Source organism: Glycine soja, chromosome 13 (assembly GCF_004193775.1).
Source record: "Glycine soja cultivar W05 chromosome 13, ASM419377v2, whole genome shotgun sequence".
In the NCBI taxonomy this organism is placed as follows: Eukaryota; Viridiplantae; Streptophyta; class Magnoliopsida; order Fabales; family Fabaceae; genus Glycine; species Glycine soja.
The window spans coordinates 2,631,368-2,650,659 of NC_041014.1; positions in this window are offsets into that span (position 1 = coordinate 2,631,368).

Sequence of the window (19,292 nt, forward strand, 5' to 3'; positions counted from 1 at the left end):
ATATAAATAATTTTCAAGAATTAGAAATCATAGAAAAATATTTCAAATTAGTTCTTAATAAATATATCGATTTAGAAATTAAATTGATAAATTTTAAATATATTAAGAATTTTTTATATAATTTTATTAATTTAAGGACTATTTAGAAAAAAATAATAGTTAATAATTAAAATAAAAATTTATTCTACGATAAAACAATTCATATAAAGTGTTAAAATATTTTTAAATAAATACGCCAGAGTAACACATTTTTCATTCGTAGATAAGATGGGACATAAAGTAAAATGTGAGGGACTAAAAAATGAAATTGCTCAAATTAAAGAAAAAATTAAGCAATGATAAACTCATAAAATGAAAATAATCAAACAAATTAATGATAAACTCAGAAATTAAGCTAGAGATTGTTGTAATGCTTCTTATTATTGACATCTTGATGGCTTACATTCTAACTTCACTCAACATCCTTGTTGGCCAGAATTCTCCATCGATCAGAACTCTCCGTAGGTAGTCATTTTCGAGACCTCGACAATGTACTTTGGTTGCTTTCAAAATCAATAATTATCCCCACAAACCAACACAAGACTTTTCTGCATGTTTTTTTCCTCACTCACGCGCTTTTATAGGAAACTTTCAAGAAGGTCATCCATCTCATAACTACTCCAAGCCAAACATGCTTAACTATAAAGTTCTTAGGGATAAACTACCGAAAAGTAAATATATCTCGTTGGTATAAGTAGTATCAATTAATTTCTTTAAGTCATCCTTGATTATACAGTTTCATACCTGTACAACCTTTGAATCCCTCTCATTCTAGTATGATTCAATCACGGTATTACAATTGTCTTAAGACCAATGTGCAGACAAATAGACCTCTAATTTAAATTATATAAATAAAATGAAAAGAATGACACATAAAAAAGAAGCTAAATTATTGTTTTGGTCCTCTAATTTATTTTTGAAGTTTGATTTGGTCCTCTAGCTATTAAATTACAAGACAAAATTGAATCATTTAATTATTAGAGGACCATATCAAACTTTGAAAATAAATTAGAAGATCAAACAATAATCTAGCCCAAAGAAAACCTAGGAGTAAAGTTTCAAAAACACCTAAACTCCTTTCTCCTACCTCTTTTGCTTCTCGTGTTTTGTGTCACCTTTGAACCAGCGTGGAGGTAATTCACACCTTTGCACCAGCATGGAGGTGATGACGAGACCTGTCAACATTTTCTTCGCTTCTCTCGTGTTGAGGTCTCTACAACCATTGTTTGAGTACTCTTCTCTCTTCGACAACAACTTCTCCTTCGAATTTGGTTTCTTTAAGTAAGTATTTCAATAATTAAAAATAATAATTAGGTCTACATTTCTATTTCCATGATATCTTATCTATCTTTTCAACAAATCTTGCATCTCTTTCAATGATAGAAGTTGAAAAAATTGTTTGTTCTTGATTATTCTTTGTACTTTAAAGGTCTTGTAGCATTGTCTTGTAAATACTAGTATGTTGTTTTTTTCTATCATAAGATTATTGGCATATCTATTTTGATAATTTTAACTATAATTTCTAATGAATAAATCTTTGCATAGTTATTAAGATAAGCATAAATAATTTTAGTTTGTGACTTCATACAAAGTTATGTTGGAATTTTCTATTTCAATAATTAATTTGGGCTAATATCATAAGATAATTATATTAGTTATTTATCATTAGTGAGTTTTATTTTATGTGGTCAAATTAAGTGAACCCGTCAGACAACTAAATAAGATATATAGACTTAAATGAGCAGATGTCAATGTTGACCCATTAGGGGATAATGAAAACTATTAAGTTAACACACTATAAGAAAGCTATGGTCTATAATATACCGACCCGTCACACATAGTTTCTCTTTTTCCCATTTGAACATTTACGAATGTCCTATTGAGGAATAAAAAGATTCTGGTTAAGGAAGAACCATAATATTGTTGTTCGTTATCGTAATGGATAGCCGCAAAGATCTTACAACAAATGTCAAAGAATGCTTAGATCAAGAACCAACTACAGATCCAAATATTTTATATAATCCTTAATAATTAAACATGTTGTAGATCCTAAGACTTTTGGTGAATTGTCCTATATTATAGACATGTAAATTTTTAGCTTCCACATAAAGAATAAAGATTAAAGATATTCCAACAAGTGGTATTAGAGCATGTCTTCATTGTTTGATTGTTAGGATTCAAGTTTTTCTATATAAAACATTATGTGTCATTGGAAATCCTTGAATGTCATTGTCTTGATGTTATTATAAATTTGATATAGTGTGATAACATTATTTATAGATTCAATATTTATTTTTCGTAATTTAAGAATATGATATTTACTTTCCATGATTAATATTTTTATATTTATTACTATTATGATTGGGTGTAAATTCAGTAGTTACAAATTCTTCCCTTTTTTTTGTATGTTTGGTAATTTTTTAATTAAATTGATTGATACAATATATTTCCAAAATAATTCCTATTGTGAAATTTGATTTGATTAAAATTACATATATATTAGTATGGGATTATTTATGTTAATTGTGTTCGGCCCAAAGGAATACACAATTTGACTAAATAATAACATACTAATGATGATAAATATGTGACAATTATAAAGTATTTTCATGTGAATAATGGTCAATCCAAAGAAAGACTATTATTTGACAAAACTAAATGTGAATATTTGATCTTGAGAGTAACAATTACAAATTAATTTTTTTGTCCAAAAACTAGAAATTAAAGTTGTGCTGAATATCTTGTGATGGATCTATTAATAAAAATATTTGCATTTTTGTTACATATATATATATATATATATATATATGAATGGTTCTTTGTTATTGACTAAGTAGATGGCTTATGGCTGATACAAGGTCAATGTACGAAATATTGATTTGGATACAATATTAGTATATATCCTAGTATCTATAGGTGCAGGTGGTTTGGAAATTAATATGATTGTATTTTATTCTATTTTTTAATCAACCGCTAAAGTCATTTGGATATAATGAGATATTATTTAGCATATTTTAAAAAAATTACATTGAATCTGGTGGGTTGATTATATATAGTTGTGATGCAATTTTATTATGGTAATTTGGACTTAATATTTTACGATTATATATAATATACAAAGCCTTGTGAAATTGAAAATTATTTTGGAAATACTTCTTTTTCACCTGAGGATTGTTTAACGATTATATAATCATTAAACAATAATGTACACATACAATTTTTGGTTTTGTACGCTTATGTGTAAATTTAAGACCATCCATTTCAATTAAATTGTTTGGTATTTTTTATTGGACTAATTGAAATAACATGTTGTCAAAGTAACCTCTGTTGCGTAGATTATTCTTGCGAATTGTGTTCAGCCTGAAAGGAAGACACAATTTGACCAGATAATTAAATGTACGGGATGTTAAGTGTGTGGTGATTACAAGGATTGGTTTTCCATGTGAATTATAAAGTGTCTAAAGACAATCATTATTTGACAAGATTTATCATTAGAATAGTTTTCCATGTGAACAATGGAATGTCCAAAGACAACCATTGTTCGATAGGACTTATCACCAGTGTTTGATCATTGCGTTGAGAGTACCACTTGCAGTTAGTCATTTCAATCCAAAGGTTGGAGATTAATTGTGTACTAGGTATCTTGTTTAGGTCTTTAAATTTACTATAAAGGTAAATTGTGCATGGTGTGTTTGTTGTTCTTTCATTAGTAGTTGCTATTACCATTATTTTCACTACTCATTTTTTTTCGGAATCCCAAACTTGTCATTTTAAAATGAATTAATTGAGAATTTTCTCAATTGCATGGAATTGGACATTTTTTAACTACAAAAAAACGCTAATGGGTTTTTTTTCTTATCCCTTTATTTGGTCTCATTGTTCAAATGATTATTGTTTTTCTTCTTTCTATTGCCAACTCCGGCAAGGCTGCGGTGCCTCTGCTCATGCCGTCGCCATCATTTGTTGCTATCCCGTGGTAGCTTCGCGTCTGTGTGCCCTTCCCCGGTGATGTTAAGGGCCCTATCACTTTCGATTTTTTATTTCTTTTTATCTTTTTTTGTTTGCACCACCACAAAACCTCTGCCATTATTGTTGTCATACTGTAGCCGACCTCGTGGCGACCTCGCGCCACTGGACATTACACCAGTGGTGCCACGGGCAGCGCACCACCCATCCCGGTGGTTTCCGAGTTGGCTACACCATTTTTTTGTGCGAGGCAACTAGGGTTTTCCAACCCTGTTGCATAATCGTGGGTTGGGCCAGGTTGCCCTGATCTGATTCCAACCCAACCCTTATAAAAAACAAAAAAATGCAGAAAAAAAAACAATAATTGTTGTTCACACCACCTTTTTAATACATGCACCATTTTTTCTTTTTGGGCCTAGCCCATTTCTGCAAAACCTAAAATAAAAAAGAAACATTATTTACACCCCATTTTCATACATGCAGCAAATTTTTTTCATTTTGGGCCTAGCCCATTTCTGCAAAACCTTAAATAAAATAGAAATGTTATTTACACTCTATCTTTCATTCATACACCATTTATTTGTTTTGGGCCAAGCCCATTTCTGCAAAACCTGAAATATAATACAAACATTATTTACACCCTGTTTTTCATACATGAACCTTTTTATTGCATTTTGGGCCTAGCCCATTTTGCAAAGCCTGAAACAAAATAGAAACATTATTCACACCCTATTTTTCATACATGCACCCTTTCTATTTTGTTCTTTTTAATAAAATAGAAATGTTACTTACACCCCGTCCATAATACATGCAACTCTTTTTTCTTGTTTTGGGCCTAGCCTTTTATCTGGAAAACCTGAAATAAAACAAAAATGATATTTACACTCATTTTCCATACATGCACCATTTTTATTTTGGCCCAGCTCATTTTTTTTGTGAAGTCCGAAATAAAATAAAATTGATGGTTACACTCCTTTCTTCATATGTGCACCCCTGCCACTTAGGATGGTGACTAGGTCTGCCATGTCAACATTTCGTCAATGTTGACTAAGTCCAAGTCAACCCTTAGACTTTAAAAAAAGAAAAATAAAAATAACTATAAATATTAGTGGATATATATTTTTTCTATTTTATTTCTTTATGGTCTCTATCGTTTATTTTATTCTTCAATGTGATTTTTTTAATCATTGTCTAGCTAGTTAGTTTAATTAATAATGCATTGTAGATATCTTGTTATTCATTTTATTTTTTGTAGAAGCAAATTTCATGATAATGAACCAAGCAATTTTGATGATGCCAAAAGCCCAAGTGATTGATTCAAGACTTCAAGATCAAGCATCAAGAATCCAATCCGAGATTCAAGATTCAAGAGAAGAAATCAAGAAGCAACAAGTCAAGACTTCATATAGGATAAGTATTAAAAGATTTTTTCAAAAACCAAATAACACAGTGTTGTTTTATAAAAGAATTTTCTCAAAATTTTCTAAGTTACCAGAGTGATTACTCTCTGGTAATCGAATACCAGTTATCAGTAATCGATTACTAGTTACCAGTTTGGTTTTCAAAATGTTTTCAAATGGTTTGCAACGTTCCAAAATGATTTCCAAACAGTGTAATCGATTACACTATATTAGTAATCGATTACAAGTGAATCTGAACGTTGGAATTCAAATCCAATTGTGAAGAGTCACAACTTTTCGTAAAATACATTGTATAATTGATTACACCTTTGTGGTAATCGATTACCAGTGAACAGTTTTGAAGAAAAAAGTTAAGAGTTATAACTCTTAACATGGTTTTCTCTAAAGTCACAACTTTTCCAATGGTTTCTTCGACCAGACATGAAGAGTCTATAAAAGCATGACTTTGGCACACATTCAAAAAATATATATGATATTCTTCCAAACAATTCTTTTTCAAAATCTTTCTCTAACCATTGCTCGTTGCTTTTTCTTTGCCAAAAAGCATTTCTAAACTTTGTTTCAAAACTTTGTTTTTCTGCAAGTGGAAATTCTGCAGAAAACAAAAGTGTGTTATCTTTTCATCCCTTCCTCCTCTTGACAAAAGATTCAAAGAACTAACCGCCTGAGAATTCTTTTGATTCTCCCTTTCCCCCTCTTGACAAAATATTCAAAGGACTAACCGCTTGAGAATTCTTTTGATTCTTCCCTTTCCCTTTAAACAAAAAATTTCAAAGAACTAACCGCCTGAGATATCTTTTGTTTCCCCTTACAAATATTCAAGGGACTAACCGCCTAAGAATTCTTTGTCTTAACACATTGGAGCGTACATCCTTTGTGGTACAAATAGAGCGTACATTTACTTGGGTTGTTATACTGAAAACAAGAGAGGGTACATCTCTTGTGGATCAGTTCAAGTGGAGCGTACATCCACTTAGTTGTTCAAAGAGAACAAGGGAGGGTACATGCCTTGTGGATCTTTGCTTGTAAAGGATTTTACAAGGTTATTGGAAATCTCAAGAGCTGGTGGTTACTTGGGGACTGGATGTAGGCACGGGTTGTTGCCAAACCAGTATGTCTTCTTCCCTACACTCTTTAATTTCTGCTATGTACTTTTTATTTCCTCTTTACTTTTGTCTAATTTATTGTTTCTATTCTTTACTTTCTCATAACTTAGTTGTAAAGCCTAATTGAATCTAGTAACATTAAGAAGGATAAATTTTTAATTAGTCAAGACATGTTCATAATTAATTCAACCCCCCTTCTTAATTATTCCAAGGCCACTCGATCCAATATTTTTCCCACGTTTCAATCGTGCATCCTTAATCACTAATTGTATTCCTCACTTCTATTTTGTATCTTTCAATTTCCATTCTATTTATCTGATTTCGTAGCATTATGTCAAATATTTATTTATTTTTGCAAATCCGCATTAACATTTTTTAGTACTAGTTTTCATTTTGTGCACTCCATGTTGGGTCTCCGACTTGCTTGGTGGTGTTTCAATAACGTGTGAGTAAATTTTGTGAATGACATGTTGGGTCTCCGATTTGCTTGAGTTCACAAATTTTACCACAAAACTAAGGTCTTTTCCAAAAAAGATAAAATTCCCAAATAAATGATCATTCAATTCTCCTTTTTGCATACACTCCATGCTGGGTCTCCGACTTGCTTGGCAGTGTTTCAATAAAGTGTGAGTAAATTTTATGAATATCATGTTGGGTCTCCGACTTGCTTGACTTGACAAAGTTTACCACAAAATCAAAACCTTTGAAAATAAAATAAAATCAACTCAACACACAACCTCTTTTTCTATAAAAAATATTACGTAAGTCTAATTTCCTCATTGCACCACCTGAGGATATGTAGGAGCGAGGGCAAATCCCTTGTTGACAAAAAATAAAATCTAAAAATAAAATAAAATCTCTTTTGTTTCTAAAACTAAAATTTGATTTCCCTTTCTAAATAAAAGAAAATATAACAAAATATAATTTATGTTTTCAAGGGAAGATAAATAATTAAAAGTCACTTTATTTTATAGCGCACTTAATTAAAGGTTGTTGTTTTCATGACGGGTGCGTGGGGTGCTAACACCTTCCCCGTGCATAAATGACTCCCGGATCCTTTTCCTCAAACAGTAGACCATTTCTTATCCTTTTTGGTTTTTTTTTATGTTTTCCTTAAATAAACATTGATGGCAACTCCTCAAGTTTTCCATTTTTTGGAAAATAATTTATTTATTTATCTAAATAATTTTATTTCGTCATCTCGTCGTGGCCCACATTGTGATGACAATATGTTAGCTAACCCACTAATTAATGGTTGACACTTAAAATGTGAGCATATATGTTGCTTGTATGGTGTTGTTTTAGTTGTTGCCTTGGTTTAGTGGGAGTCTTTATGTTCTATGTTTGGATTCAAATTTCATGTATTCGATTTTTTGCATAAATAAAGATTATAATTTATAGGTTTATTATGAAACTTGTTTGTTTAAGTGCAATATTTAAATTGTACTTAAGGACTTAAGATTGATCTCGCTAAAGACTTAAGTTGGACCAATTGGAAATAGGCATGACTGAGATCACATTGCATGTATTTTTATGTTGCTTATCCATATTGACCCATGTCATTGAGTGTATTGATGTGGTGGTCATTGGGGTCTAGTCACATTTGTTGTAGTGACGAAAGTTGTAGTAATTCCATTATTGATACATGATATGGACCAGGTTGTTAAGGTGAAAGTTTAAAGGTAAATAATGTACAGATGCACACCTAATGATTTTTTATAATAATTGTTACAATATGTAGCCCAAAGTGGGAGATTGTTGGAATTTTCTATTCCAATAATTAATGTGGGCTAATATTATAAGACAATTATATTAGTTATTTAACATTAGTGGATTTTTTTTATGTGGTCAAATTAAGTGAGTTTGTCAAACAACTAAATAAGATAATATGAACTTAAATGAGCATATGTCAGTGTTGGCCCATTAGGGAATAATGAGAACCCTATTAGTTTAACACGCTATAAGAAGGTTATGGTCCCCCAATATATTGAGTCATTACACATAGTTTTTCTTCTCCACATCTAAAGAGTTACGAATGTCCTATTGAGGAATAAAGAGGTTCTGGTTGAGGAAGAACCATTATGTCATTGTTCCTGATCGTGATGGATAGCCGCAAAGATCTTGCAACAAATGTCAAGGAACACTTAGATCAAGAACCAACTATTGATTCAAGTATTTTATCTAATCCTTAATAATCAAACATAATGTAGATCCTAGGGCTTTTGGTGAATTGTCCAAGATTATAGACATATGAATTTGTAGCTTTCATATTGAGAATACAAATTAAAGATATTCCAACAAGTTATACACTAGATGATAAGAACCCTCATCTAGTTTATGGGCACACAAAAAGAATTTGGTGTTTAGATGTTGAGCAAGTTTGGGATTCTGAGCTGGATAGTATGGATTATGAGTTTATAGCCAATTACAATAATTTGTTCACAGACTATCATGTTGTTTACCTCATTTATTTTGAGGCATCTTTTAACCTTATTTTTTCTTTTTCTTTCAGTCAATGATCCATCAATCAAAGGAAGTCAAAACTCAAAGTACAAACTCTACTGCACATTCTACATGAGTGGCACTGTAGTGGTAGCAACCCTACTGGTTTTAGTCAAGGTGAAGTTTGATATGCAATTTCACCAAAAGGGTTGATCCTTCGTTCGACTACATGAACGATGTTGTGAATTATGACTTTTTCATGAACATAACAAAGATGACGATTCTGCATGATGATGACCACATTAATGCCATAACTTCATATCAAGGAGTTTTTGACTCCCCATTCATCAAATATTTGGTGTGTGGGAACATAAAAATGTTATATCCATTCTCCAAGCTGACAACGATGGGCTACATGTAATTTTGTTTGACATTCTTTTACCTAGAGCTTTTGAAATCATAAACTGAATTTCTTGAGTCTCAGTATAGCACATGTGGTGGCTTATGTCCAACTTGATGCAATCCTACCCCCCAAGGGCGTTGGATAGAAGACTCTAGGAAGATTGAGCTAGAGATGCAGGAGAAGGCCCTAGGGTTCTCATGAGCCTTAAGGTAGATTTTGGGCCCATGGGCTAAGTATAAACCCACTTTTCTTTGTAAATATTAGAATATATTGTCTTTCTTTTGGGCCTTGTATTTTGGTCATTTTAAGTTTGTAAGGTACCCTACAAATTAAGGGCAACCTACCCTACAAGTTAGGGGTACCCTAGTAGTATAGGGTTTTAGCCTTGTATTTCAAGACATTTTAAGTAGTCTTTGTGGTAGGGACTTTTTTTTGTATTTTCATGTATTTTGGAGGGGTGAGCTTAGCTATTGGAGGGGTGTAACACTTGCTCCCGAAGGAAGCTTCTCAAGGAAACTTTCTTCCTTCATGTATTTTGGCATGGGTGAGCTTAGCTATTGGAGGGGTGTAACACTAGCTTCTCAAGGAAGAAACCTAGGCTATAAATAGAAGCATGTATAACACTTATGGTAACTTTGATGAATGAGAGTCTTGTGAGACACACTTCAAAGTTCAACTTCTCTCCTTCTCTTTCCTTCATTCCCATGCAACTTTCTCTCTCTCTCATTATCTTCCTCCATTGAAGTTTCCTCTCTAAGCTTCTTATCCAAGACACTTTCTTGGTGGTGAAGCTTCTTCTTCCATGGTTTATTCCCTAGTGGATGGCGCCTTCTCTCACCTCTTCTCCTTTATCTTCCGTTGCAACTCCATGGCTGAAAATCACCATTGAAGGACCTCAATGAAGCTCAAAGATCCAACCTAAGCTTTTCAAGCAAGCTTCCATCACAACTTAAGTGAAATAACATGAATCTGACTTGCTTTCATGATAGACAATAGATTCTTTTTGTATATTATTGTTAGTTTCCATAGCCTTTACCATATGCCTAGGGTTGGAAATAAACTTGTTTAGTTTTCATGTAAAACAATTCTACAATCTTAATTGCATATCCGTGTACGATATCTCTATCGACATACAAAATCTTATGTAGAATATTATCCTTGTACTATACTGCGAGTCTTCAACCCCACACGCCAAATGTACGAAAATATTTTTGTGTTTATTTGAATTAATGATAATTGTTATTTCTTGATTTGATTAGCTAGAGTTACACCAACAACAAACATTTGATGGCTCTTAGTTGGAACTCATATAACCTCTTTAAGACAATTGATTCATTGCTTCTTTTGCTAATTATTTTGTCATAATATAAATTGATTTTTTTGTAACCTCTTCGTCTGAAAATTTTGCCCCCTATCAATTCTGACAATTGAACCTCAATAGTTTCCTCGGTCACCATCTGATGGCGAGTGGACACAATTGTTTATATTCTGACAAAACAATTAGCAAAGGAAGCAATGAATTAGTTGTCTCACAAGTTATACATACATACATACATACATATATGTGTGTGTGTGTGTGTGTGTGTGTGTGTGTGTGTGTGTGTGTGTGTGTGTGTGTGTGTGAGGGCCAACTAAGAGTTGTCAACCATCTTGTTAGTCCAACTCTAGTTGCTGAAGAAATAAAAATTCTCAGGAAAGTTGACGAACACAAAGATATTGTTTGTTCATTACTTTGAAGGAAAACTTTGTTTTCCTTATTCTCAATCGTTGCAAGAGCAACCTATTTAAATGGATCAAGGATTCTCTAAAAAGATTCTTGGGTATCAACTAAATTAGTGGTATTGATAAGGTTAGTAAAAATGTTATGTACTTTTATTTCAACTGCTTAATTGTTTTTGTTTAATATGTAGTTTTGATCCCTTCATTTTAAAATAGACACATTTATGGCGAGACTTAATTTGAACAATAGAAAATCTGAAAGAAATAATAATAAAAAATTAAACTTAATAGGACCAAAATATAATTGAACCAGAAAATGAAAAGCTAAGCCTAGATTAGGCCAATGCCATTAACAATCTTGTGTATGCTATATCTTGAACTTAAATCACCGAGGTAATATGACTCTTTTAGCTATCATAATTAAACCTATAACATGTACCTGGACCAAACAAAAAAAAAGAATAAAAATAAAAACAAAAACATATAGGAGTTTCACCTTTTGAGAAAAGAAGTTTATTTTATGTAAGATTGCCCAATTCCCTTGCCAACCTGAGATTAACCGATGATAATATACATATCATTTTTCATTTTCTTTAAGAGTACTACTATTTTTTTCTCCCTTTATTGTGTCAATGTTTCAATTCTTTTGCACTTGGGAAATATATGTTTTCATGGAATGACCATTACTAAGGTTCAACTATTCATGTTTTTTTTAAGAGGAAGGTGGGGGAGAGTAGACAACTCTTGAGAAAGAATTTTTCACTTGCACATGCAAATGGCAAATCAAGTTTGATTTGTATGAAAGTAACTTAGTGATCAAGTTAAGGGACAAAACAACACAATAAAGCTAAAAAAAAGTAGATGCTATGGTTGATGCAAGTGCAACAAGTATACTCCCATAATTCCATATTACAAAACATATAGTTTAGGCCAAAATTAAGCATCCTGAAGTCTGGAAAATGTTTATATTCCAAAGAGAATACTAGATCTCTATGAAGAATTTGGATAAATGAAATAACATTAAGTATGGCTAGTGTAGTCTTATCTAGAAAAAATCATGGATATCAATTTCCATCTACCTAACCAATCTGGCTTAAAAAAAAGTTCAATGCTTTGAATAAACACATCCAACAATAAAACAAGGATTAAAGCAACTAGATTGTTAGGAATTTCACCAAAGAAAGGATGTACAAATTCCCTTGATTTTTCCCTGCATTACCACAAACTTCCTTTTCCTTCTGATCTGTATAACTCCACCTTCTGCCCAACAAGAAAAACCTTTTAAATCCATGGCACCCACAAATACAAGATTTTTCAGTCAAGGTTCTAACAACACCATCATGCATCTAGTCTGTGAGTGTCATGGGAAGCAACACCATCATCGCAAGCGAAGGTTACTTAGAAATCATAAGGCGAAACCTATTCAGTTTTGTGAACATTGTGTCTAGGGGAAACAACATCGGACCAAATTCCCATAGGTTGAGCACACTACAAAGGCCATATTAGACTATATTCATTCTAACTGCTAAGGGCCTTCAAAAGTTCCATATGATTACTCCAAGATGACATGTGTATTCATGTCGAAGTAGAAATCTAAAGCTTTCAAATGTTTTCAAGCAATGGGTGATTCTTATGAAGAATCAAACATGAAGTATCTTAGGACTACCAATGGCTTGAAATTTTGTTCTACGAAATTCAATGAAATTTGTAAAGATGAACACATTGTAAGACAAAGTATTGTACACTATACTCTATAGCATAATGGAGTAGTTGAAAGAATGAACATGCCTTTGTTGGAAAGGGCCAGATGCATGTTATCTAATTCAGGGTTGAATATGACTTTTTAAGCTAAGGCAGTTAACACAACATGCTATCTCGTGAATCGCTCACCATCCATTGCCATAGATTTTAGGACCCCTATTAAGAATGGTCTAACAAACCTGTTGAATACTCAATGGTGAAGGTGTTTGGATGTCCAACATACTATCACATAAGTGAAGATAAGTTGGAGCTCAAAACCAAGAAGGATGTCTTTATGGGCTATAGAGATGGAGTCAAAGAATTCAGAATCTGGTCTTCGTCAAAAAGAAAGGTCATTTTGAGTAAATATGTCCTCTTTGATGAACTCTTTATGTTGCACTCTAAATTTGAAGAAGATTTAAGGATGTTACTGAATAGGTCAAGTTTGAGATCCCTATAATTAGAAACTTTAGTGATCAGAAGCAGTTTGAAGCACCTAATGAGACTGATAAGGAACTTCAAATGCAACCTCAACATTAGAATTCAACATTAGTTGAGGAGTTTGACTGGATGAGTTAGAACCATCTGAAGCAGTTGAAAACCACAACACCCAAAAAGTCTCAAAGAAAAATTATAGCACCTAAAAGATATGACTTTGATAATATAGCATCTTATGCGTTACGAGTAGAAAAAGAAATTGATTCATTCGAACTAACCACTTATTAGGAAGCAATTTATTGTTTTGAAGTTAAAGAGTGGATGATGGCTATGAATGAAGAGATGAAATCCCTTCAAAAAAACCTGACTTGGGATTTAGTTGAATTACCTAAAGGCAGATGAGTAGTAGGGTGTAAGTAGATCTTCAAGATGAAATCTGGGTTGTCCAGTGATGAAGTTTTCGGCTTTAAAACACTTCTGGTAGAAAAAGGCTACAATTAGAAAAAAAAGGAGTGGACTACAATAAGATCTTCTCTCTAGTAGTTAAACATACTTCAATATGTGTTTGACTGGCTCTTGTAGCAACTGTGGATATGGAGTTAGAGCAACTCGATGTCAAAACAACCTTTCTCCATGGAAGATTAGAGGAAGACATTTTGATACAACAACATGAAGGTTTTGAGCTGAAAGGAAAGAAAAAATATGTTTGTGGATTGAATGGGTTTCTTTATAGGTTGAAGCAATCTCCAAGGTAGAGGTACAAGAGATTTGATGAGTTCATTGTTTCTCATGGGTACAACATAAGTCCCTATGATTCATGTGTCTATCATAGTAAAGTGGAGGATGGTTCCCACATTTATCTGCTACTATATGTGGACAACATGTTTTTAGCATCTCAACACAAGTATGAATTTCAGAATCTGAAGTCACTACTCAATAATGAATTTGAAATGAAAGATATGATAGTTGCAAAAAATATTTTGGGTATACAGATCATGAAATATCAAGTCTAGAAGAAGTTTTTCTTATGTCAAAAGAAATACATTTAGAAAGTGCTAAATCATTTTGGGATGACATCTGCAAAACCAGTTTGTACTCCTTTGATAACGTCCATTCGTCTCATTGAACTCAATGCCACTCAGTCAGAATCAAAAAGGGAATACATGTATCGTGTTCCTTATGCGACTGTTGTTGGTAGTCTCATGTATGCAATGGTGTGCATAAGATCAGACATGGCACAAGCAGTCAATGGGGTGAGTAGGTATATGGGTAAAATTGGGAAGGAACATATGTAAGTTGTGAAAAGTATATTCAGGTACCTTAAGGGTACATCTGATATTGGATTGGTCTGTCAATGTGACACATCTTGTTCCCTTGCAAGATATTCATATTCTGATCACGCTGCAGATTTGGATGCAAGATAGTCGGTGACGTGGTATGCATTCACAGTTGACAATTCTCTTATCAGTTGGAAGGCTACACGTCAGCCCATAGTTGCTTTGTTCACTACAGAGGTTGAATACATGACTCTGGCAAAAGCAACAAAGGAAGGTATTTGGCTGAAAGATATTATTAGCAACCTCAAGTTTCCACAGGATAAAACTATCATTTTCTGTGACAATCTAAGTGCAATTTATTTAGCCAAGGATTAAGTCCATCATGAAAGGACTAATCATATTGACATCAGATACCACTCCATCCATACTGAGAAGAGGATTATAGTTCAAAAAGTTGATACAAAGGAGAATATAGTCGATATGCTCACAAAGCTTGTTCCTTGAAACAAGTTCATGCATTGTCTGGATCTACTTAATGTGGATTGTTGGGAATAAAATTGTGCTACTTCTAATTCAGAATTATTATAGAATCAAGGTGGAGATTGTTGGAAGGAGTGAACGACACTGAAAGAGGTAACTGAATGACACTATTTGTATCGTCCAGTTTAGCCCTTAGTGTTGGAATCTATCTTTTGTCCAGTGGTGCATCTAGTCTAGTCTATGTAACATCCACAAACCATCCAATAATTATGCAGAAAGATTACCCAAATATATCTTTTAGTAAAAGAAAAGGGCAAGTTGTTATAATCTTTTTAGTAAAAAAGAATATTAGAGATGTTAGTATGATAATTTATTAGATAATTGGTTTAAAGATAATAATAAAAAGAGAAACTGGCATTAGCCAATTTAAAGCCATTGAACATGAATTGTTTCATGAGAATTAGTATAGTTAGAACAAAAAAAAAAAAAAGAAATGGTGGTTGGTTATGCAGAAGCAAGCTTCATGATGATGAATCAAGTTGATTCAAGTAGTTTTGATGATGACAAAGATGATGACAAAAAGCCCAAAGAATGATTTCAAGATTCAGTCAACAAGTTCAAGATCAAGATAAATTTCAAGTTTCATGAGAAGAAATCAAGAAGATTCAAGAATCAAGAGAAGTTTGATTTCAAGATTCAAGAGAAGATGAATTCAAGATTCAAGAGAAGAAATCAAGAAGACTTCACAAGGGAAGTATTGAAAAGATTTTTCAAAAAACAAACATAGCACAGTTTTGTTTTTCAAAAGAGTTTTTCTCAAAATTTTCTAAGTTACCAGAGAAGTTTTTACTCTCTGGTAATCGATTACCAGTTTTTTGTAATCGATTACCAGTGGCAAAGTTTGATTTCAAAAGCTTTTAACTGAATTTACAACGTTCCAATTGTTTTTTAAATGGTGTGATCGATTATAATATATTGGTAATCGATTACCAGTGTATCTGAACGTTGAAATTCAAATTCAATTGTGAAGAGTCACATCTTTTCATAAAATGCTTTGTGTAATCGATTACATGGTTTTGGTAATCGATTACCAGTGACAAGTTTTGAATAAAAATCAAGAGATGTAACTCTTCCAATGATTTTCTCAAGATTTTCTCAAGGTTATAACTCTTCCAATGGTTTTCTTGACCAGGCATGAAGAGTCTATAAAAGCAAGACCTTGACTTGCATTTTTAGGTACTTGATACAACTTTTGTATATATTCTTTTACAACCTTTGAATCTCTTTGAACATCTTCTTGAACTTCTTCTTCTTCTTCCTTTGCCAAAAGCTTGCTGAGTTTTCTAGTTTCCAAACTTTGTTCTTTCACAGAAAACAAAAGTGTGCTATTCATCTTTTTCATTCTCTTCTCCCTTTGCCAAAAAGAATTCGTCAAGGACTAACCGCCTGAATTCTTTTTGTGTCTCTCTTCTCCCTTTTCCAAAAGAACGAAGGACTAACCGCCTGAATTCTTTTGTGTCTCCCTTCTCCATTTTCAAAGAATTCAAAACGACACAATTTGAGAATTCTTTTGATTCTTCCCTTTCCCTTAAACAAAAGATTTCAAAGGACTAACCGCCTGAGATATCTTTTGTTTCCCCTTCACAAAGTTTCAAAGGACTAACCACCTAAGAACTTTGTCTTAACACATTGGAGGGTACATCCTTTGTGGTACAAGTAAAAGGTACATCTACTTGGGTTGTTGTAACTGAGAACAAGAGAGGGTACATCTCTTGTGGATCAGTTCAAGTGGAGGATACATCCACTTGGTTGTTCAAAGAGAACAAGGGAGGGTACATCCCTTGTGGATCTTTGCTTGTAAAGGATTTTACAAGGTTGAAAGAAATCTCAAGGACCGCAGGTCGCTTGGGGACTAGATGTAGGCACGGGTTGTTGCCGAACCAGTATAAAATTCTTGTGTTTGTCTTCTTCTTCCCTACACTCTTTAATTTCGGTTGTGCACTTTAATTATTGCTTTTACTTTTGGTTAAGTTTCTATTTCTGTTCTTTACTTTCTTAACTTTATAGTAAAAGCCTAATTGAATCTAGTAACATTAAGAAGGATAAGTTTTTTTAATTAGTAAAGGTTCACTAATAATTAATTCAACCCCCCTTCTTAATTATTCCGAGGCCACTTGATCCAATAGGTTATATTTTAAATAATAATAAGTAAATATAAAGATAAAGAAAAGTTGGTCAAACAAATTTCAAACGGTCTAATTTCAAATTACGTATAACATTTATATACGAATAGACAACTCTTTTTCCTAGAATCACATAAACGGTCTCTCTTGGCATTAGTGAGTTGCTCAACGACTAAGAAGAAGGGAGAATGCGAGGAAATTATGTTGATGCAATTGGTAGATGAGAAGAAAAATAATGAAGAGCATGAATTACTTGCTTCAAGAGGTGAGCAAAATAAATTTTTTTAAAACTTTTGTGGTATAGTTCTTTAAAAGAAAGTGTGTTGTATTCTTGATATAAAGAATTTAGACCAACAAAATTCTGATTAGTGGGTGGACTTCTTCAAGAATCCATTAGGCATGATTTTCAATGATTGAATTATTTTCACTAAACAAGGATTGTCGTGGAGATATTATTTTTTTGGTATTATAACAAATTATGTTGATTTATTTATTGCTTCTTGTTCCCGTACCAAATTGATAATCAAGAAGAGAAATATAAATTATGAGTGTTTTTACTTATTTAGAATGATAAAAGGAAATTCACGTGACATAAATTCCATTAAATTTGCTAAATGAGTTTTCAATTGTAAACTTACATGAATTGGAGTTTTTTTTCCTTTAAATCACATGTTGCTCAAATAAAAACATAAATATGGTTGCATTTGGTCTAATATTATAATATACTTAAGTTAAAGTGCAAGACGATAGTAAGGGAGTATATACATCTAGATGTTGATTTAAAATGATTTCACCTTTTGATATTTCTTCTGTGTGTGTTGCATTTGAATGATTGAATATGTGTTTATATATATATATATATATATATATATATATATATATATATATATATATATATATATATATATATATATATATATATATATATATGAGATATATGATAGATACTTTCATCTATGATGGGAATGAGATTTACAATAGATACCTCCATCTATGATGGGGAAGACAATGAGATACCATTGCATGAATATGAGCTCATAAATTCTTTGAAGAATCTGAGATCCACATTGGTTCCGGGAACCAAAGAATTGAGTCTAGTGATTTCGAGAATCATTGAGTCGTGTCTATGGTGTTTATTTAATTGCAACGAGGTGTTGATGTTTATTTAAATATTTTTTTTATTGAGAATGTTATGAGAATAAATTGTGATTGTTTTAATTTTGACTTTATTGGAGCATATCTTATTTTAAATTTACTACGGATAGCATGATTGATTTTCCAGATTAATGTGTTGACCGGAAACAATACTATTTGTGAATTCCTTTTTTAGAGCTTGCTTTATTTATTGAGATAATTTTTTTTAGAGCTTGTTCCAGACAATAGCATGTTCCTTTTTTAGAGCTTGTGTTATTTTCATAGCACGATGAAGAAGCTGTTGAGTTTGAGGAGACTTGGAGACATCATTTTTTTTAGTTATATTTACTTTAGTTTGGTTAGTACTTCAAAATAAGATGTCAAATGCGGCTACTTGCATTATATTTTAGTGTTCGTTTAGTTTAGATGCCCATATTTGAGGATAATGTTTTTATTTATGTAAAGATTCTTTTATTTTTTATACATTAGGTATTATCAGACTATTATGATTTTGAGATTTTAATACTCTTTTTAGTATGCTTTTATTTTGGGTTGTTATTGTAATGAAGGACAATACAATCTACCTATGCATCATCCTGTCTGTCTAGCTAGTCCATTTAGATGGTTCATTAACTTTGTTTTGTGTTGTAACTTTTTTAGTTGTTGTATCCATTTTTGGTTATTATGTTAAACCTGCATGCTCCTATAAGAGGAGTTAGTTAGTAGGGTTCAAGTAATCGAGTTAGAGGGAGAGAGAAAGCTTTTGAGCCTAATTTAATTGTATATGTTATTTATGTTAATCGCGGTAAAACTTCCATTGTTTGCGTATTTCTCAATCTTAAAACCAACATTTATTTATGATGACGCTTTTGTGGTTATCCTTGTATTTGTTGTTGCAAATGTTATTAGGTTATGTTGACGACTAAGCTTATATTTGGTTTAAG